We start from the raw sequence: 22,601 nt of genomic DNA, 5'->3' as shown, positions 1-22,601 counted from the left end.
ATTTGAAGTTGATTTTCTTGAATAATGAAGTAATTTAGTAGAAAGTTCAAAATAAAGTTGCATAGCTGTATGAGAGGATTGAATTCACAGGAGATATGCTCTTGACGTAATTATATAGAGTAAAATAAGAGAACTATTCTTATATTGAGATTAATCTATTGTTTGTTAGAGTGTTCCATATCAATAATACAATGTTTATGTATGTTTCAGGTTGGTTTCTATCCATTGTTGGAATTGCTACATCAAGAGGTAATTGCAAGGCTTCGAATTATTCTAGAAAGGAACTTTACTATGTACTCTTCTTCTCAGTCAAAACAATAGTTTACTATGAGAAAGTAAAACTGTTGATAAACTCATCTTTTGAAGAGGAACTTTTTTCTGATAGATTGTTCTTCTCTATTCTGTTAAGTATGATCATATTGTAGTCATATTTGTATTGAACTATCGTTATTTGCTTGCAAAACTAACAACGCTACGTAACAAGCACCTAGCGGCAGACTCAGATGTGGGGGCCTTGTTTGTGGCTTTATAACTCGACAAGTAAGTGACGATTTGATCGAACAATGCGTTTGGTGTGAATGATGAGCTGTTTAGCTCTGTGAGCTCGAAGTCGTCATTTTCCAGAAAATTGGCATTGATGTCCGAACCATGTTGTGACGAAATAATTTGAGAGGGTAGTTAGATAGATAGGTAAATGTCTTTTATTTCCACTTTATAACATTACAAAAAGTGATGTGGGCGAAGTTGAGGCGATAAGAGCCCCCTCTTCCACTTATATTTATATTTTTATTTGTAAAAATAAAAAAAAATTCAATAAAATAGCATTAATGTCCAAAACATGTGACAGAATAAGTCGAAAGGGAACTGAGATTTATATTTTTATTTATAGCTTGTAATTTAGATAATAATTCTAAATTATCTAATTATTCTTGTATTTAGCTAATTTCTAATTAGAGCTTGTATTATTAGAGCCTTGAACTTTGCAATGTCATTATTCAAGAAAGACGTACTCAACTTGACAGAGGGAGAGACTTTTCAGGACGTTTTCGTTAGTATCACTCCATGTTTGACAAGATTTATACTATTTGAGAGATCAGAAAGGCATGAAATGAGTACAAGTAGGATTTTTAATTCATGGAACATTGTCTAGAATTCACCGTCAGTTCGAGATGATCACAAAGTTCACCTCAGCCCTGCAATATATTATATTATGAGAAATCCCTCTGTTACACATACTTTGTAACAATATCGATTGTCATAGTATGAAAATGATAGAAATAATACAACACAGAAAAAAAACACTAACTTGATCCATCTGAGATTTTTTACCCAAGAAACTCTAAGAGATCAGTCAGACATTGTCAATAATTGTGTTTGAAGTTGGTTGTTGGTTGATCCAGCCACTAAAGTCAATCTGCATTTCAACGTTCGTGGCGCGAATTCCAAACAAAGCAGTCTGTTGCTATGCAGCTGACAAGATTTGTTCAAGTTGGTGAAGATCCGTTTTGAGTATCAACGGATCAAACGTGCTTCCAAATCCAGTTGATATTTTGAATTTAAACGTGTTTATTTGTTGAAAAATTATTCACTTTATCGAGGACACTTGAATCTCATGATAAATGATGAAAAACTATTCTTCACTTTGGAATAGGTATTAACCTGTTTTGGCCTCCTATTGTTCTGTTGGTGAATATGAATAATAATGAATAAAGTGAAGAATTTGATGACAAGGAATGTGAGGAAAAAAATTTACATCCTTATGATTTTCAATGGAGGTTAAGATGTATGAAATATGTTCAAGATACTCACTTTTAACTGGTTCGAGAGCTTCGACAACCGGTTGGTTTTACTTGTTCGCCAAATCAACGTCAACAGCTCAACTTACTGATATCTGTCTAAACTGGATCGCTGAGATTCAACGACGACGGTGCACAAAAAGTTGATTGAATAAGCGACGGTGTACCTCAAGTCCAAGTATTTGTTTGGGAAATTGGAGAACGGATCTCGCATAGTAATTATTGTAGATGAGCAGATGCGGCCAATGGTTGATAGTCACCGAAGATGCCATCGCGAAATACAAATGATGCTAAATCAGTTTGCGAACTGAAGTCGAGTTGACGAAGAGATTGCAAAGCTGTAGAATTGGCAGTCGATTGAGTGGGATTCCCATTTCCGATTTCCCTTGTTTGTTCAAGAGCAATAGTTAGTTCGGTGAGGTGGATGCATTCTCAGAAGTTCGGAAAACATTTGTGAGAAGGTAAATTTTTGTTAGGTGCTTCTAGCCATAGTCTTGAATTTCTCACCATTTTCATTGACATAATTATTCCGTGTATTAATGGATGTTGGGACATGGAAGAACTGAATCCTGATTGACATTCTTTCATTTAGCTTCCCTTACAGCCATTATACCTTTTAGTTTGGTCACTATATACATTGGTGCATGCAATTTATATTGTGGTTCTGATTCGTTAATATATTATTTGGATACATGAGAGTCCAGAACCGATTTATTCATGCTAAATTTTCTTGTGCTTGATACAGAATGGACCAAAAACCTCTTATTTCCTGTTTCAATTTCCAGTTTTCATCTATTTCCGCCAAATCCAGCGATCAGACAGAAAAATTTGCTCTCGCCTTTTTTCTAGACTATAGAATTCTGGATGAAATAAGATCATTCATGACTTTCTTTCTTCAATGAGTACTGAGTTATGATTTTTAAAAAGGAGTAAAGTTAAAAGAAAAATCTATTTCGATGAATTTGAGTCTCTTATCAACAATATCATCCGATTGTTACCATTTAGATTTATAATTCGAAATCCCTCTGGACTTATTTTTGTGCTCCACAACCTGTGACCAAGAAGTGCCCTCTATCTCTTATTAATTTCCAGCTACACCTGAAAACAAAGACAGTGATATAAAGTGGTATTCTCAGTTTAAAATGGATCCCCAATTACACCCAACATCAAGTTAACTTTGTGTTTTCCAAATCCTCCCACTTCCATCCTATTATACTAGGTGAACAATTTCTGTATTAAATTTTTATATTTATCTGGCTATTCTTATATCTGGTTATTTATATGGTTATCTATGTCCAATGGATCTCAAAAACGGCTCTAACGATTTTCACGAAATTTGGAACATAGTACATTTATGATATAAAAATCCGATTGCACTAGGTCTCATCCCTGGGAAAACTCGCTGAAGGACATTAGAAGGATAATTCATCCTTGGAAAAAAAGCTGATACTTTCGTCGTCTGTGGATAATAAAAGTGAGTGAGAGAGTGCGTCTGTGGAAAATCAATATATTTCATCCCCGGAATTCATAAACTGACGTAAAAGATAAAGAGTTCATGGGTGGCATCAAGAAAGAGTTCCCAGTCAATGGACCAAGAATATTATCATCCCTATCCACAAGAAGGGCCCCACCACAGACTGTGAAATTATAGAGCGGTTTGCCTCTCTCAAGTGAGCATGAAAGTATACACGGGTATTCTGGAGAAACGTTTGCGCAAAGTTGTAGAGCAAGAGATGGAGGAGGAACAGGCAGCGTTTAGGCCGGGTAGACAGGCCCAGGAGCATGTGTCATCGCTGAGGAATATATGCTCAAAATTTTTAGAGAGGGGAAAGCCTGTCTATTTAGCTTTCTTAGACCTGAAGGCTGCTTTTGACTCAGTTCCACGACAGGTGATATGGGAAGCCTTAAAAAGAAAGAGAGTACCTGAAAAGCTGATCAAGGCCATCATTAGTGTCAATGTAGGAATGAGAGCGAAAGTGCGAATATGTGGAGGAATGTCCCATGAATTTGGTATGGAGATGGGGGTAAAACAGGGTGACAGTCTGAGTCCCCTACTCTTCATATTAGTGATGGATGAGATCCATAAGGTGTGCAAGAGAAGGACCCAGAATATGATGGTAGGTATTGGAACATGCGACCGATTGGGGCAAGAGCTCTCCTATATGCGGACGATATAGTGCTGATTGCTGATACTCAGCAGAACTCCAACAATCAGTGACAGAATGGGCTGAGGAGCTGAAACGAAGAGGAATGATTATGAATGTGAGTAAAAGTAAGGTGATGGTGGTTTCAAGAGGAGGGAGAGAGAATATTCAATTATGGTGAGTGAAGAACTGCTCGAACAGGTAGGGAAGTACGAATACCTTGGTACAATGTTTTCTGAGGACGGAAAAATAGATCTGGAAGTGATGAATAGGGTGAGAAAGGGATCTACGGCCTACTATGCAATCAAGGATTGCATTTTTGGGAAAAGAGAGATAGAAAAAAGAATTAAAAATCACGTCTATCGATCAGTAATTGAACCCATCATGTTGTACGGGAGTGAAAGCTGGCCCATTAAATCATGCCATGAGAATAAATCAGGACGGTGGAAATGAAGTGTCACAGGAAATCAGTAGGAAGACCAGGAGAGATAGGATTCGAAACACCAGGATAAGAGAGGAAGTTGGCATGAGAGATGTGAGCGAGAGGATAGAAATGAGGCAGCTTGGATGGTTTGGGCATATACAGCGGATGGGGGATGATAGAAAGGCCAAACAGTATGTAAATGTCAGAGTACAGGGCAAAAGAACAGTGGGCCGTCCAAGGTATTCGTACGAGGACAGAATAGAGGAAATAGGGAGGAGAAGGGGAAAGAGTGTTCCAGAGATGAGGAGACTGGCGGCGGATCGACGGGAGTGGAGAAGATGGGTCGAGGCTACCCCAACGCTTTGACGGCATGCGGGGAAGAGACAGAGAAGAGAAGAAGAAGTTCATGGGTAAAGACTCAAGAGTTTAAGGGTTGAAATTATCCATGATTGATCAAAAATAATAATAATACATTTAAAATGAAAACATATTTTTGTGATGTTTCCAAATGCATTAAAAAAGTAAATTTCTCTTTCAATCCTTCAACCATAAAATTTTCTTGGTAGATGCTACAAATTCTAATCAACTTGATCAGAATAAGTTATCTGAATTGTTGACATAACTTGGTATATCACTCTGAATTGAAGTATATCAGAATTTTCAAAGTTATCATTATTTTACAGTTCTAAGTGATAAGTGAGTGTTATTTTGTTATCCAATTTGGTTTATGAATAATCTAAATTGGAACTTTTCTGTTTTCAAATGTTTGGACTGGAAATTGGAGCTGAATTACAGTGTATGAAGCATAACCTACTTTTTGTACTATTTATAGTGTAATATCGGGGCACCGAGCTTCGCTCATATTTATTTATTGACTTTTGATAAATCGAACACAATTATTCTCTGAATTTATTGGGAAATAACTAACAGGCACAGCCCTAAACTGTTTTTCCCGAATTTCGATTTATACACTACTAGCCGTCAGGCTCGCTTCGCTCACCATATCCGTCTAGCCAGGGGGCTCCGCCCCCTGGAACCCCGACTGGTCGACCAAAAATGATGAGATCAGTGGCTCGCTTCGCTCGCCTGCATGTAGACCTCAGCGGAACCTCTGTACCGAATTCTGGACCCCCGACTGGATTGTCCAAAAATTAGATCAGCGGGCTCCCTTCGCTCGCCTGCATGTAGACCTCAGCGGAACCTCTGTACCGAATTTGAACGTATTATGTCAATTTGATCTCGAAAAACACCTGTTACTATATCGGCGTATCTTTGGCGAACAAAATTCTTCCACCTCAGCTAAACCTGTGTACTGATTTTTTTTCAATATATTATTTCTATCAATATTATTGAAAAAGGTGAGGAAACTCAGAAAAGCTGAGAAAACGCTAATTTTGGGCGTATCTTTGGCGTTATATCAAATTCCTTCTAACACAACGTTATTGCACCCCTGCTGAGCTTTTGTAGTGAATTTGAACATTTTAAGTTCATTTGTTCTCGATAAAGCTGAGAAAGTGCAAAAAAAACGCTGGAAAACGCAGATTCCAAGCGTATCTTTGGCGTTATTTCAAATTCCTTCTAACACAACATTATAACACCTCAGCTGAGCTTCTGTAGTAAATTTGAACATTTTCTGTTTATTTGTTCTCGATAAAGCTGAGAAAACGCTAAAAAACGGAGATTTTGGGCGTATCTTTGGAAATTTTCCCAAATCCCTTCTTATTGCGCCTCTAAAGGGCCAACTGAACACACCTACCAAATTTGAAATATTATGTCATATTTTTATCATATGTTAGGACGATCGAGTCGGGGGTCCAGACTAAACGTCTGGCTAAACGAATATGGCGAGCGAAGCGAGCCCGACGGCTAGTAATATAATATTCCCAGGAATAGCTCTGATTGAAGTAGCAGTACCCAATCAATTTTTCCGCGATAAATCAGGACCTCCTAAATAAGTATTTAGGAGGTACTGGATAAATTGGTATTCAGGAGGTCCTGGATAAATGCATTCCAATCTTCAACTTAATGCAAACCTGACAAAATTTTCAATTTAGTTACCAGTTAACAACTGTTTCGAAGAGGTGCTCTCTCTAGATTATAGTTCTATATTAACATATGGTATGGACATTTCAATTATAATTTTAAGATATTGAAATAAGAAGAATATATATGCTAAAAGACGAACTTCAAACCCTTGAAAACCACCCTTAGCGTTGAAATATTGCCAAAAGATTTCTTAGTGCGCCTCTGAAGGGCCAACTGAAAATACCTACCATATTTGAACGTTTTTGGTCCGGTAGATTTTTAGTTCTGCGAGTGAGTGAGTCAGTCAGTCAGATAAATAGTCCAGAAAGTAGGTTATGTTCCATACACTTGAATTCCGGTTCAATTTTCTTTTCAAACAGTTGAAAACATAAAAATTATTATTTAGATTATATACAAACCAAATTGAATAACAAAATAACACTCACTAATGATCAACTTTGAAAATTACGATATATAATTTAATACTCCAGTTTAGGAGGATTATCATGTCATGTCAACAAATCAGATCATGTTGATCAAATCGATTAAAAATTGTCTAGCTGGATGAAATTCCAGCTAGATATGAAAACTGTTAATGAAAAATATATGAAACTGTTGTAAAAGAGAGTTGTTCATATTGCACTTATTAATTTCTGAAGAATGACTGAATAAATTACAAAATTTTTGAATTTAGCTTAGCTTATATTCATCCTAAAATGGAAGATGGAAAAAACATGGAATTCTGTTTGATTCATCGTACATCGCATATTTCCTGGACCATCTATTGACAGTCAACAACTATGAAAACATTGAATTAATCGTTGAAACACTGATTCAACCTATCTATTTTTTTCCAATTCAACACTACTGATTCACTTCCAATTGATTAAGAATGTGTTTTCGGAATAATGAATGCTGCATGATTAATTAACACGCGAGTAGTCGCACTGACTTGCAGAACGTCAGTGGTCGCGCGTGAGCATTTTGCTCACACTCACCCTCATGGCTCCCTAGACTATAAACAGTTGGTTTTGATAATGCTCTTCCAATATTTATCAATTTCAAATCATTCTCAACGTGTTTTATGTTATTATATTATTTAATAGTATATAATAACATAATACATGGAGGAGATTCCAAAAATACATACTGCAAATTTATTGTAAGAATTTATCATTTTTATGGGATGAAATAATCTACTCATGAATGGAATGAATTTTCTTTTTTTATTTGACTCATTCCTCGACATCTAGATAGAATAAAAAGATAAAGAAAGTTTAAATCAGAAGATGGAATATAAAATAGGAAGATAATACCTATATATTAAAATTAGACAACGTACATTCTGTCATCCTCAAGCTGTTCAAGGACTCAAACTGTTCAAGATTGTCAAGAGGACAGTCACAGCGAGGATAACATGAGCTGCCAACCTTGGGAAACGAAAATTCCCAAGCTACATACAAAAGTTACAATTGTGCGGCAATTTGCCGCGGGCGCGACTACTCGTGTGTTAAGCACATAGGAAGTCCGTATTGAAATGTGAATGAAAATATTGATTGTCAGATAAGTTTCATGATTCACCAAATAAAGTCAAGTGTAACACGAGATACATTAACTTTTTGGTGGTACGAAGTTTGCCGGGTAAGTTAGTTGTTAATGTAGCTTTATTATTAATAGTCAACCCTGAAAAAAGACAGGCTCAATCACCAGGAATACTATGAATTCTATGAGGGATCAGTAAGCCATTAATTTTAAGTAGTTCAATCACTTCCATTATGGACACTGGATACATTATGGACAATCAATACGTATGAATTTTATTTAGCTACAGAATAAAAAACTTTTGATTGCAGTGACCTCGACTACTACAATATGAATAATCATTTGGATCAAATATAAGGAACTACTCACATCTCTCATCAACTCGTACTTTTTATTCACAAAATATTAACAAAAAATATAAATAAGTTATATTGAATGAACTCACAGCTAGTACTCAAGTTTGTCTTTTTCTGGCCGTGCTACAAATAAATGTCTATTAAGAAAGTTTTCAATGTGATTTTATAAGGCAATAAAATTTGAATTTGAAAAAAGAATTATCAACAAACTCTTAACCAAAGAAAATCTCTGTGGTCGGTTCTGATCGGAATGTATGAGACTCCATATACAGCTGATAGAAGGCGCAAACCGAACTGGCCAAGCATACAACAATGGAACAAACACGTGGCAAGCTCGCGCTCTCGATAAACTCAGAATTAATTCGATCAGCTGATTGATAAGATTATTTAATTTAAAAGCTTTCCAATGATTACTACATATTTCAGAATATCATGTGTCAATTATCTCATTTCCATATGGCGTTCACCTTACCATGTTCATAACCTTACTTAATAGGATCCTATACCATCCTTTGAAACCCTTGGAGGCAAAATCCGTTCTCAGTGCGCGTTTAGCATGTTTAAAGAATATTTGTGCAAAGTTTCAAGTCTGTAGGCCAATTAGTTTGAGCTGTAGTGTGATTTTACATCAAAATTTTTTAAAAGTGTCCTCTCCTTAACCCCCCTGCTCTCCTGATTCGAATTTTTCTGCATGGATCTAATTCTTTTTTCGTAGCTGAACAAAAAAGTTCCTCATGACTTTGCTGTGCAATGAGTGGTTAGAAAGTACAAAGTTTTTGGGGGGCCCCAGCTCCCTCAGGGGGGCATATTCCTGAAAATCCTTTCTTCGTGGATGTTTTGAGGCTACCATAAACAATTGTGCAAAGTTTCAAGTTTTTAGGCTCAGTAGTTTGGGCTGTGGTGTGATAACAAACTGTCGGAGCTTAGCCTTTTATAGATATAGAGATACAGTAAATTATATTCGTTCTAGTGAACAGCTGTTGAGCAAACTGGTATGGGAATTTGATTCTTACCGGCTGACGTCATTAGTTCGTCTGCTAATTGAATGTAAACTTAGACCAGATATAGGATGGTAAATATATCTATATCTGGTCTAAGAATGTAAACAAATGCCCAACCCACAATCATTTTTTTGTTACACATAACTTGATAATAACTTTGCCAAATTAATTTCAAAATAGTCAGTCCATAATGTAATTGTGACTCATCCATTTACGTCTAGCCTTATCAGTCCGTATCAGTTAAGTAGTATCTTCAATTCGAGTAGGATCCTCATTCAGACCTACCTTGAAATCACATTGTTTCCTGAGATACCAAGCCGTTCTCATACTTTTCTCTTTTCTTTTTGCTGTGAATAGTTTTGATCAATAATGTGAATATTTTCGAAACGGTTTGAGATATCGATATGCGGTTTTCGTCATTCATTTTTTCTTCAAATCCCGTATCGAAATCATGTATTGCGTGCTCTAGTCATATTAAGAAAAATTGAGTTGCATTCAAAATGGCGGATCTAATATGGCAAATCAGATTCTTAAAGTCAAACTAAAGTAGTATTTAAAATTCAAGTAGGATTCCAATAACACCCACTGCAAATCACCTTTGTGTATGAGATATTAAGCCGTTCTCGGACTTTTCACCCACTCTCTATAATTGAGTCGTCCAATTGATTATCATTTGCATTTTTATTGTAAAGGGACTTTATCACATAGCAGTCGTATCTTTAAAGCAGTCGTTAGGTCATAGCAGAGGCCCTGGAATTGATCATTTGCGACCTGAAACCTCTGACACCAGACCGGAGCCAGCCAGTCCACACGATATTATTATTATCATCATCACATTTACCAGGTGCAGAGGATATTTCATGACGGTTTATGACGGTTATTCTATTGTTCTAAGAAGAAGTTGAAACACAAAAATGATACCAAAAGTTCAACTTCCCTCATCAAGACAATTTTGGAAAGAGAAAAAACTTAACACTGCATCTGCTTCTGACAGACAATGTTCCATTTATTCAATATTCGCTCAGGGATAGATAATTATAATTTGCTCTGTTCAACATATTCAAGTAGGTATAAGTATAAAATATGGTGACGAAACTGAATTCGTTTTCAACAAATTGAAAACTATAGTCAGATTCAGCTCAAATTGTCAGCATTCCTTATAAATAACAAGAATGCGACCCGTTAAGCCAATACTGACGATTTGAAGTGGATCGTTGTATAAAGTGCTGAAAAGCCGGACTTTCGTCATCAATCATCCGAGTGTAGCAGCAGCCATCCAACATCCAACTTTTTTTGGTTTCAGACGGGGAAACCCACAAATCCAATTCAATTCTCAACAGCAATGGAGAGATAATAATCCGATGAAATGAATAATAACAATTTCTTGTCAAGAAGCGGCATTCAATTACTGGTAGTGAAGTTGATTATGATGCAGAGAGCTTAAGCCGATTGATTGTTGTCTTAGATGTCGAAATTGTTTGGGGGAGAACAAGGCGGATTTGAAAAGAGAATGACTGGGCCTCCAAGAAAATGGGAGGAGGAAAGTGAAAGTGCCAGTTGCGATGGAGGCTGTTTTTGAAAGACGGATTGAGAGGAAGGTGGTAGTGAGTGAGAGTGGAGAGTGGAGGTGTGTGAGATAGTGGTTGTGGTTGAGGGAGTGGGAGAGTCGGAGGGAGTTAGAAGTTGGTGGTGAAGGAGAGTGCGGGAGTCAGAGACTAAACCGGGAATGAGAGATGGAGAATGTGAGTGAGTTGCTAACGAATGATAGATATCGATAGAAAGATGAAGAAGAGAGAGTGATAAGAGAAAAGAGTGGATGAGAGTGAGTCAGAGAGTGAGAAAAAAGAAGGCGAGTGAATGTGTGTGTGTCTGTGTGTGTGAGAGAGACTGATAGACAGTCTAAGTGAGATAAAGAGAGAGTAAAGGTGTGGATGAGTGGATGATTTGAGGAGTTGGATGAAATGATGGCTGAATGTGAGAAAAATATTGTTGTTGGACGATTGAGTTGTTGGGCTGCAAAGTGCAAATCACTATTGATCTCCAAATCAACAATAATTCGATATTATTTCTTGTCGTCTGCCCTAGGTTGCCAGTCTTTATAATCGTTTGCGGGGAAGAAGAGTTTGAACAGGTTTCAGTTCAAGAGACATGGTATTCCTATAGTAAGAGAAAGTTGACAGACATCATAGCATAGCAGCAATGAACTAATTCGAAAATAGTATCATAGAAAAGAAGCGGAAGAAGATTAAAATGGAGAAGAGGGTGAAGAAGAAGAAGAAGAAGTGGAAGAAGAAGAAGAAGAAGAAGAAGGAGGAGGAGGAGGAGGAGGAGGAGGTTTTCGTGGATACAATGGGAAGAAGGAAAGGGATATGGAAAATTGAAAACGAAAGGAATGAGGAGAGGTTGATGGTGAAGAAGAATGAATGAAAATAAATATTAGGAGAAAGCTATGATAAGGAGGAAAAGGAGGAGTAGGAAGAGAAGGAAAATAAGAGGGAGGAGAAGCAGACTATGATGGAAAAGGACAAGGAGAAGCGTTCAAGGCATAAAATTGGCCAAATTCCATGTCAAGCTAATAGATTGTAATACAATGAAGTGGCTCTGACTACAAAAGCGTCGCGAGGAAAACGCTGGAAAAGCTTAAAAGCTAAGACAGCTGACCTCAGTACTAAGTAGCAGCTAGGAGGAAGAACCAAGTCGATAGGAGCGACTTCTCACTCATTCTCTGTTCCTCATACTCTCTTGTTTTCATTTTTCAAACTACTTCTAAGTAACACCAAAACTTCTTCTTCTTCTTCTTCTTCTTCTTCTTCCTCTTCTTCTTTTCTATTTTTCTTCATCTTCTTCCCTTTTTCTCTGTGTTCCATCTTTATCCGTCTCACTAGTCTTCTATCGTCCGTTTCATCACACCTATCCTCCTTCTACCTTCTCATACCTACTGAAAGCTTCCATTCTCATCTCGTTTCCTCCCTTTGAACAATTTTCATTCACTTCTTCTCAAGGGTTTCTCTTTCTCTTCCCATTTTCCTTCCACCTCCTCATTCCTATACTCTTCTTCTACTTTCATCCTCTTCCTCTATCACCTCCTTTTCACCCATCTTTTGCTCTACATACTTTTTCATTGCCCCTACTGTCAATTTCGTCTGTATGTAACCTGACCCATTATCATGCAATTATTGCTATAGCGGGACTCAATTCAAACTATCAGCATCCGTTATAAATACAATGCTCTAATATCAATGCTGACAGTCTAGAGTGATTCTGCAGTGACCCTGTCTTCTAAAACACTCACCCACTCTTTTCCGGTCACCCACTTTTGTCATGCTCTTAGTTATTGTGTAGTCTATTTTCTCTCTTGTACTCATTTTCATCTCCACTCTCCTATTTTCTATCATTTTTTGCGTCTTCTTCGTCTGCAGGGCTCAATTTTGGTGCCACGTGGCCTTACTTAGACAGTTTTTGTTCTGATAATTTCCCTGGCGTCTTCGAAATTCAGCTTATAGTTCGCGTATTGAAAAACGGGTGAAGGTTATATGAAATTGAAATGAGACTCACTTAGAATATTGTGACTCCTATTTATGATGATGAGCAGTCATAGAGGTTAATTTTGGAGAGAAAGTTGGTAATCCTAGTTCAGAGTGAAGTTAAGATATCAAAAGATACTAATTATCATCACTTGACTTATTTCACAAGAATTTTGTATATCTATAGATATTTGAGAGAGGGAATATACATGTTTTTCTTTGCCTTTGTGAAAATACTGTTGTATGAATTCTACAAAACGAGTTAGTTATGGACTAACAAAGAATAATTCACTTGCAAAAGATAACAAAAATGAAATATTTGATTCTTCTATAATCAAAAATGAACACTGATATATAGACGCTGAGAATATATAAAAAACTCTACAATACTTTTGAATATCAAAAATCTGCAATACTTTGGCTATTCTAAAGCTAAGTACAGACTTACGCGCTTGTGAGTGACGTGTGTTAGTGACACACCAGTTTATACTCAGCTAGATATCAGCTGATTGTGAAGAGCATTCAAGAACCACTTGTCATCATAACCGATAATTTGATTATTGTTACAAGTAATCTAGAATTAATTTCTTGGTGGTCACTATCTCAGTCTCGGATTGGGAAAGAAAGTATTGCATCCCTTGATATCACACTAAAAAATCTATCTCCATCTCTTCCGAGTTATCTCATCCCTTTCTTGCACATTCCACATCATTCTCTCTCAAGAAATCCGCTTGTCATCTTTTTCTTGTCAGTCCTCTCCAACACTCCTGATTCTGCAGGCCACGGATTTGCTAAACATTAACAAAGCGAAGCATCGTATTTACTCTAACTAGGCACCTGAGAGGCAGTACAAGGGTCTGTGGAATCAGGGTCAAGTATGGAGCAGCCTGCACACACAGGTTTCCAGGAGAGAGTTAAGAACAAAAGATGATGATGAAGGGAAGAAAAGAAGAAGATGAAGAAGGGACGAAAGCAGAAGAAGAAGAAGAAGAAAAAGAGGGAGGTGAGGAGACATGGACAGAGGAGAAAGATAAGAAGAGGGAGGAGAATTATAATAAGAAGGTGAACGTGGGTGAGAGAAGTAATAGGAGGATGAGTGATAAAAAGAGTAGAAATGAATGTGAAAGAGAAGAAGTAGAAAAAAAGAAGGATATGATGATAATGATGAAGAAGAAGGAGCAGCAAGAAAACAAGGAGAAGGAGGGGGAGAAGAAGAAGAGAAGGAGAGGAAGAAGGAGAAGGAGGAAAAGAAGGAGACAATGAGAAAGAATATGGAGGGAAAGGAGAAGAGGAAGGAGAAGGAGAAGGAGAAGAAGAATCGGGAGAAGGAGAGGAAGAATTAGAAGGAAAAGGAGAGAAAATGGAAGAAGATGATCGGGGGATGAAGGAGAATGGGTAAAAATTTAAGATGGTGAAGGGTAGGAATAGAAGAACTTGAAGGAGTAGTGCACATGGAGAAGGAGGAGAAGAATCAAAAGAACGTTTAGAGGAAGGAAGAGGAATGAGGAAACGGAAAAAGAGGAGGCAAAGATGAAAATAATAATTACCAAAAATGTGAAGTAGCAGAAGAAGAAGAAAGTGGAGGAGGATATCGGAAAGGAAATCATGAGGAAGAAGGTGAAGAAGAGAAACATTCCAACAAGTGTTCTGGAGAGAATGAGTTTCAAGAGTCTTAGTGAGAAACAAAGAGGATGGAATGAGAAGATTGTGGCGATTGATGGTGATTGTGGGAGGAATGTGGTGAGGCGCAGAGGAGGAATGGATTATGAAGTGTAGAAAAGAGAGGTAGGACGGGATGAGGAGTCAATAAAAGCAAACGACAATAAATGTTTTACAGAGGAGACAAAGCAGGTGTGTGAGGAGTCAAGTGATACGGTATTATGAGAAAGGGAAGAATGAGCATAGTGACGATGGAAGATGTGTAACGATTCAACAAGGAACCATGTGAGAACGAATCAGGAAGGGAGGAGATAGTAACTGATAAAAAAAGGGAAAAAGATAAATGTTGAATTTGGAATTGTTCGACTGATGGTGGGAGGAAGAAGAGTAGAAAAGTAGCATTTGGAAAAGGATAAAATAATTACTGGTTGTAGAAGTTTGGAACAAGAAAAATGGTGATAATATAAAAAGATGAATCTGAAAAATAGGAACAGAAATATAAAATGGAAATGAGATGAGGGAGAAAGGAAAGAAGGGGGATGATGAAAAAGAAGGGAAAAGAGGGAAAAGGAGAACAAGGATGAAATTGTGAAAATGGTGAGAAAGAAAATCATAGGTAGAAGGATGGACGTTGCGAGGAAAATCAGATCTAAAAGCTTGGATTATGAAGGAGACTGAGAGGGAAGAAGAGGAAGAAGAAGAATAATACTTTTGATTGGAAAGAGAAGCAATTGATTGAAGAGGGAGTGGCGGTCGATGTAAGTGTATGGAAGAGAATAAATGAAAGTGGAGGAGAGCAAGGAAGAGAAATGTGGAGAATAAGGAGAAAATGATTAAGAGGGTGAGGTAAGCAACGTTAAGAACAAGGGGACTCATTATTACAACCTCGCCGTTACTAACAGGTGAAAAAGTAGGGTGGAAAGTCGTCTCTAAGGAGAAAATGACGATGGAGAGTGGATGGAAAGAGGAACAGGAAAAGTGTTTGATGGAGAATGTGAGAATGTAAAGGTTAATAATCGGATGAGTGCAAAGTCATCTATCTATACAGATATTGTGCTTCGGTTTGCTTTGGTATAATACTGCTCCATCCACTTTGATCGTCACAAAGACTGAGCTCAAAAGCAAAGCACTGAGTCTTATTATTAAGTGGCTGCAATTCAAATCAAGAGTTAGCGGCTATTAATTTGATGCTAGTAGCCCAGTTATTAATGATACGTATATTTGATCTTGCAAGGTGTTCGGAGATTGGCAATCACCATTGTTATTGATGAAGATGGCAATCAACGCAGTGATTCATCAACAAAGCATCAACTGGCTAGTAACGGTGTTATTATTTTATTAAGAGGTCAGTAACATTGTCATTGATCGACCAGGCACTATGCAATCAAGACTATATAACCATTAAGGCACCTCCACGCTATTATAATGGAATATTGATTATACATGTGCACTGTTATAATGTCGATGTCAACAATATTAACAGATCATGTTCACACTACTATTATGATATAAATATTCACGCTCAATAGCCTACATAACCAGGATTTTTTTTTAATTTTCAATTCATGGATGATGAAAAAAGCAAGGATACATCTCCCTTGACCCATTTCAGTAGAGGTCTATGAATTCGTGATTCAGAGACTATTTTCAGTTTAGTTGGAAACCCCAAGAGTTTTGATCCACAAGGAATGCAATCTAGACAAAAAAAAAACAAACCCCTAAATGAATGGAGTACTGTGCTGTTACAAGAACAATCAGCAATTCAATCTTTCTCTCTCTTGCATCCTTTAAACATTCTTTAGCCACCATTTGAACACCTCTACCATCAATATTTTTACGCCTCTTCCCAATCAATAAACACTCCACTTCTTCTCTTTTATCAGTTTTCTATTTTTTTCACATATCACATTCTTTTCTACTCCGATGGATGACTCCACTTTCCTTTTAATCATCAATTTTCAACTCTCCCATATATCACCTTCTCCTCCCAATTCCTCCACTATCACTTTCCAACAACAGAGCCGAGCTTGTGCTATTTGCTGCTTGCATTGAAAACTGTTTGCACAGACTCTTTATAAAATAGGAATGTGCTGTGATAGGGCAAAGGGTACTCCCAACGACTCCATTCTCATTCCGCAATATTTGTACAAAGCCTTTTGAGCTCTCCTTTTCCACATCTCTTCTTCTCTTTCTCACATATATTCTCCTCACACATCCTGTGCTCCTTCTCTTCAATCGCTTTCTATCTCTCTTCCACACTGGAGCTGGGCAGGAGATATTAATATGAGGGTTTGTAGAAGAGCTTCGCCAACTATCTGCCCGTTGTCTGTTTGACTAAATATTTTCACAGGTGCAGAATTGCTTCCCGCTAACTGAACTCTCTCTGATTCCACACTCAGTGCTCACTTGGCAGTAGAAGAGCTAACTGGCCCGCACTTCAAATCTAGTTGGAGCCTAGACTATGAAAAATCACGACTCTGTGTCAACAAGTATCTTGGTAACAGGTTTATCGTCGGTATATGTCGCTTTGCTGTACTTTCTTCACTTTGCTATATTTTCCATGTCGAAGCAAGCAATGAATTATTTCAAACACAATGACAAGTACTATCATCATTGAATTCAACTCTTATATTCTTGGAAATCTGTACCCCATGAAACGATTCCTCCGAATGGAATAGATTCTCTCACTTTTCAATGTTAAAAAATAATGATATTCTCGAATAATTAAAAGCAACAGATCGAATGTTATTTACGAATGCAAAGTTTTGTGCTGATTATGTTTAACGATTCTGTATGTTGATGTAGGCCTACTCCAAGGTAATTGAATAGATTATAATATTCATTATATTATAATATATATTACAATAGATTATTATAATATTCAATAATAGTTCATCATCCACATTGAGCCTATATTTTATTGTTTGATCTCAACATCACGGTCTGTGTATCTGTGATATTCAGGAATCAAGGGAATTGGGCCTCAATCACCAGATTTTCTCAGGCTGACTGTGATAAATTCGATATCAGCTTTCCTTCCGGAAAAAACATACCATAAGTGATCTCTTAAGACCTCTTTATAAGATTCTACTATAAGACTACTATTTATTTTATAGCGATAACCAACAAGTATAATAGTACATTTTACATTGATGTACAATTATGTGATGAGACGTAGCATTCGCATGTAAGTGGAGCATGTAATGCGTCGAGAATGGTGAAGGTTGGCAAGTTTGGGCAGATGTAATGAGAGGTGTCTTGTTCAAGGGGCCTTGGGGGCATTGATGATTGGGTGCGCAAGTATGAGGCCAGGTATCGATTGTGAGAGGGGTGGGGGGGTCGAAACCCTTTTAGGGGTCTACTATTTGGGGGGGGGGTGACGCCAACGAGCCGAGCAATCACTGACGGTGATTGCTTTCCATTTGATTGATACTTCCTTCATCTGAGAGCTTTGACAGATTGCTACGGATCCTTGAGAGATAGATCTATTGGTCCTCGTCGCTAATATTGGGGTCTTAGGTCAACCTCCAGTTTTCACTCCAATATATCTACATCCAGGTACACACACATGCAAATATATGTATACTGAGTCTGTCAAGGAATTTCAATTTCCATATAAGCTGTAGTCAGAAGCTGGTTGTTGATAACTTGTTGATCCGCTCGGAATATCGGATGAGTTCGCTATTCATGGAGTGGCTGTAAGGTTAAGGAAAAAAGATGTTAGTCCACTTTCATCCTGGTATCCTCTATCCAATTTTGAGTGCCAGAGGAATTTTCGCGTTTTTCATCAGTGAAAGAATTTGGAAAAATATTCGAGGTAAAATGCGCTTTTGTGGTGAGGAGCTAGTGTTTCTAGTACGGAAGTACTGAGGAAAGTCCGGCATGATTTCATTTTGAATCTTTCAAGAAAAATTCAGAGACTTTTATTAAACTTCACCAACATGTAATGTGAAATATGCATCTACTGATACACGGTGATTGAAATATTTTGGATAATTTTGAACAAGGATTGAATTTCAAAGCCTACGCATGAAATGTATAGTAGGCTAAGAAACAGGAGCACTGATGAATACTCAGTAATAAATCAATAGACTACGGGCCTATACCCTAAAATACATTATATTTTTATCTGGATCAGAATTCTGTAAGAATTCTCTACGGGAGTAGCTTCACTACGAGGAAAACTCCATTTGGAAAACTTGTTCTCTCTTTCTTAGAGAAAAATAGTTTTAACAATATAAATGAATAGGAAACATGAGTTATTCAAAAGGGTGAGTCCACATACAAATTATCTGATACTAAGGATCGCCTTAATTCAAACCAGATAATATTTTGCACAACGAACACGATATTCAGTGTGAAATGTAACAAACATGTCTGGAGAGCGTAAAATCTGTCGGATTATCAGTGCTCCCCCTATATTTGATTTCTGTTGAAAATCCGAGCTCTCGCTTTCTTGCCACTGCAGCCAATGTAATTCGAGTTGATAGCGCACAAAAAGAGCGATACATTTAGTAGACTCCATGTTGCTACGCCACGAAAACTCTCTCCGACTCATTTTTCTTTGGTGGAAAACAGTTTTTCCGCCAGCAGCCTCCATTAATCTTTGCTCTTAATAAGTTTGGGCGGCCGCCTATGGGTGTGAGGTCCCCCTCTCGTTCAGGGGGTCTTGCTGCAAAATCCCCCCCCCCCGAGATTCTGTCATGATCACTGATATGTGTGTTACTTTCAATAACCTTGCAGCCGGGCTTTCCCTCATCTGGATTTTATCTCAGCTCCTTTTAAAACGACTCTGCAAAACTTGATGCTTGCTGCCTTCAAAGCCTATCAGATAAACCGCCATATATTTCTTGTTCAGAGTTTAATACTATATGAACATACATTTTGCGATATAATCGCTTTGAATTTTGAATAAGATTGCTCTCCTGATAAATTGAGAAACACGTTTCTCCAATGAGTACTGTATAATTTAATCAGGTTCATTCAACAAGACGTCAAGAAGAAATATTATAGAAATACATCATTATCATTTCCAAACATGATTCATGGATGATAATTCATAATTTACTTGTAGGATTTCATGTTATTTCAGTTTTAAATGACAGGCTGATCTTTAAACTTGGATTATGACATGAGTAGTGTAATTCATCTACCCTGATAAGGAATATCATCCTCGTAATTGATAGATAGAGTCTATCCATTTCTCTTATGTTCCATGATTATATGATTAATTCCATTGAATTCTGTTCAACCCATAATATTATGATTGTGGAGACATCATTCTATAATTTTTGACCAAGGTTCAAACTCCTTTCATCAGCCTTCTAAAATAATCTTAGCCTTCATTCCTAGCTATAAATTATGATTGGTGATTCCAATTTGTATAATGTATCATTCTTATTTGAAGAGTTTGGCAAATTCACGACAGAACTTGAGTTTGTATCATCATCATTGAATAATATACAACTATGATCGATTGAGGAACCTTTAACTAAAACAATTCAAGAATATGACGGAAGAACGAGCAATGACAGTTTTGTTGAGTATCGTAGAAGTGAGAAGTTATTTTGTCAAATTTCCATAATTATCCCTGTGAGTTTCACGACAGGACAGTCAGCAGGGGCCTGTTTCATAAAAGTTACAAGTCCTGTAATAAAGGAGAAGTTCTTGTATTACAAAATTCAGAAGTTTGTGTTTCATAAACAATTTTCCCTGTAAAACAATTTACAAGACATTTGCCTGTATTACAAGTAAATAATTCAGGACTTTATTATAGTTGTGTTTCATAAAAAGAAACTTCCTGTATTACTGGACCTGTAAGATGTTGAATATTTTATCATTGTTTAGACCATCCTAAAACTTTCACAAGTGTAGGTAGAATCTTGAAAAGCGACATTTTGTTGGAAAGGCAACGTGTTAAAATGGATGAAGGTAGTAGTTCTAGTTCTAGTAAAGATGACTAGAAAAGAAGGCCAAGAATTTTCAAGGACAGAATCTCTTACAATATGTGGCAGGAAACTTATCAATATTATGAACGGCTTAGATCAAGTTTTCCTCAATAAAGCGTTATTGGAAATATTCAGAAAATGTACGTCCATAATGTTTTATGTTTTCTATAAAACAAATTTAATTAATGTCGTTAATTTAATTATTATTAACATTATTGATAATTAACTTTTTTAAACATTACTACTCACATAACTGTTATAATAAGTTATGTAAGTTAAGTAATTATAATGTTTCAACTATTTATCATTAATAATAAATAGATATGCCTGGATTAATTTTTTTCGATTTTTTTTTTTAATTTTCATGTAACCCTCTTTGTTAGAGGTCATACAACACATATTCATAGTTTTTTAACTTGCAAATATGTAAACCTTAAAAAAACAGGCGTCCTATATATAGGTCATTAGGAACATGGAGGAAAAATAGGTATCAACTGATAACAATGGCAGTGAGAAAAAAACTAAATTTATTCTACATTTATGAACACAAACCAACAAGTGAGGAGTACTTAGTGTTTTCATGGGTACAAATAGTTGTTCATGGTTTAGTAAGGAAGGTAACAAAACATTTTGTTTGCAGTCCAACGTCACATTTCTGGCATCTAGTGGTACATTTAGTATGACACACTAAAGGTTTGCTTTTCTTGAGGAATCACAAAGTGGTTCAAGTGGTCAAACCTTGAGTCTGTTTAGACATTTTTGATGACCGTCCAGCTTTAGATAAACGACCTTTACCAAATGTTTCGAGCAGGTTGCAGGCCAGTCTCCTTCGAAATGCTAAATGGTCCAGTTTACCTCCAGACATACGGTGCAGTTGCCAAGCATTTTGCTCTGCACTATCTATGCAGTCACTTATCAAGGGGAAATACCATTTCTTACCCCTGATCTGAATGCGGTACAAACTTACATACTGATCAAATCGGTCAACTCCCCCCATTTTTGATTGTATTTATTTATCATGTTTGGCTGAGGAATGAAGATATGTTTTTTTGTATTTTGGGAGAACCGTTTCACTTGTTGCATCGGCTGAATACCATCAGCGTTGGAAGCTACCACAACAATGCTATTGTCATTCCATTTTGTAATGATAATATTTTTGTCATTTTCAGTTTTGTAGTCCACTGCACCCCTACCAATTTTCTTCAAATTTTCGTTTTTTTCCAAAGGACAATTTGGAATCCGATTTTCTCGCATCGTGCATGTTGCCCGTATATTTTTATTATCCAGTTCTTGAATCAGAGGCAATCCACCAAAAAAGTTATCAAAGAAAACATGGTATGGGAAATAAGCATTTTGTTGTAGCACGTCACAGTAGTGCAAAACAACAGATGCTCCAAGGCCCAAATGAGCATAAACAGGATCAATAGTCTGAGACTTTCCTTGATATGGATCTTTCCAAATGACATAACCTGTACGTGTTGCACCAACCCAAATTTTGTAGCCATACCGTATTGGTTTGTTCCTTATGAACTGCTTTAGGCTGTGCCGCCCAAAATAAGGCACCATCGACTCATCTACTGAATGATGTTCCTCGTGAGGTGCATTGTCAAAAAAGCTTTTGTTAAGAACATTGTATAAAGGCCGAACTTTAGCATACTTGTCACTTTTGTCCAAATCATCATTGTTACATACATGTAAGTTTGACATGATAAATTCAAATCTGTCCCTTGATATTGATTTGCATACCAAATCATTATGGGTATCAATAGATGTCTCCCAGAACATCCTTCTTCGAGGTAACTGGACATACCCACTCAAAAGAAGAACTCCAATAAAACATTCCATTTCTCTTCTGAAACGTCACCTAACCGGTTCCGTAAAGCCGCATAGTGGTTGGTTTTGTCAACTAACAATGATATTACGTCGTCATCAAAGAAAACAAAGAACTGCTCCATTGGAGTTAAATTATTTTGTACTTGTTGCTTATTGCACCAGACAGTCTGGTCAGGTTTCAGATCATTATTACACCAATTGTAAGATATTTTTTTATTTCTAATTTTCTTTTGAGCAGGTGTTTTATTTACATTTTTTTCTTTTTTTTTTTTGAGGATAATCTACCTTTCTTGGCAGGGCCAATAGATGATTCCTCTTTGTCAGATAGAATATTCAGTTATGAAATGAA

General features: G+C 36.9%; 1 protein-coding gene and 1 long non-coding RNA gene across 2 annotated transcripts in view; both read left to right on the top strand.

Annotated features, from left to right (window-relative positions):
• The window catches only part of LOC120349932, a 56,965-nt gene extending 56,594 nt beyond the window's left edge, over positions 1-371 (top strand). Inside the window, exon 3 of the long non-coding RNA XR_005570522.1 lies at positions 211-371. This is a non-coding gene — a long non-coding RNA (uncharacterized LOC120349932). The remainder of the gene's footprint in view (positions 1-210) is intronic.
• LOC111052577 (zwei Ig domain protein zig-8) overlaps positions 1-22,601 on the top strand; it is a 475,708-nt gene that overhangs the window by 64,451 nt on the left and 388,656 nt on the right. The window lies entirely within an intron of this gene.

The sequence above is a fragment of the Nilaparvata lugens genome, chromosome 2, assembly GCF_014356525.2.
Source record: "Nilaparvata lugens isolate BPH chromosome 2, ASM1435652v1, whole genome shotgun sequence".
Lineage (NCBI taxonomy): Eukaryota > Metazoa > Arthropoda > Insecta > Hemiptera > Delphacidae > Nilaparvata > Nilaparvata lugens.
The sequence above is the reverse complement of the archived record's forward strand: the minus strand, read 5'-3'. Positions and strand labels throughout refer to the sequence as shown.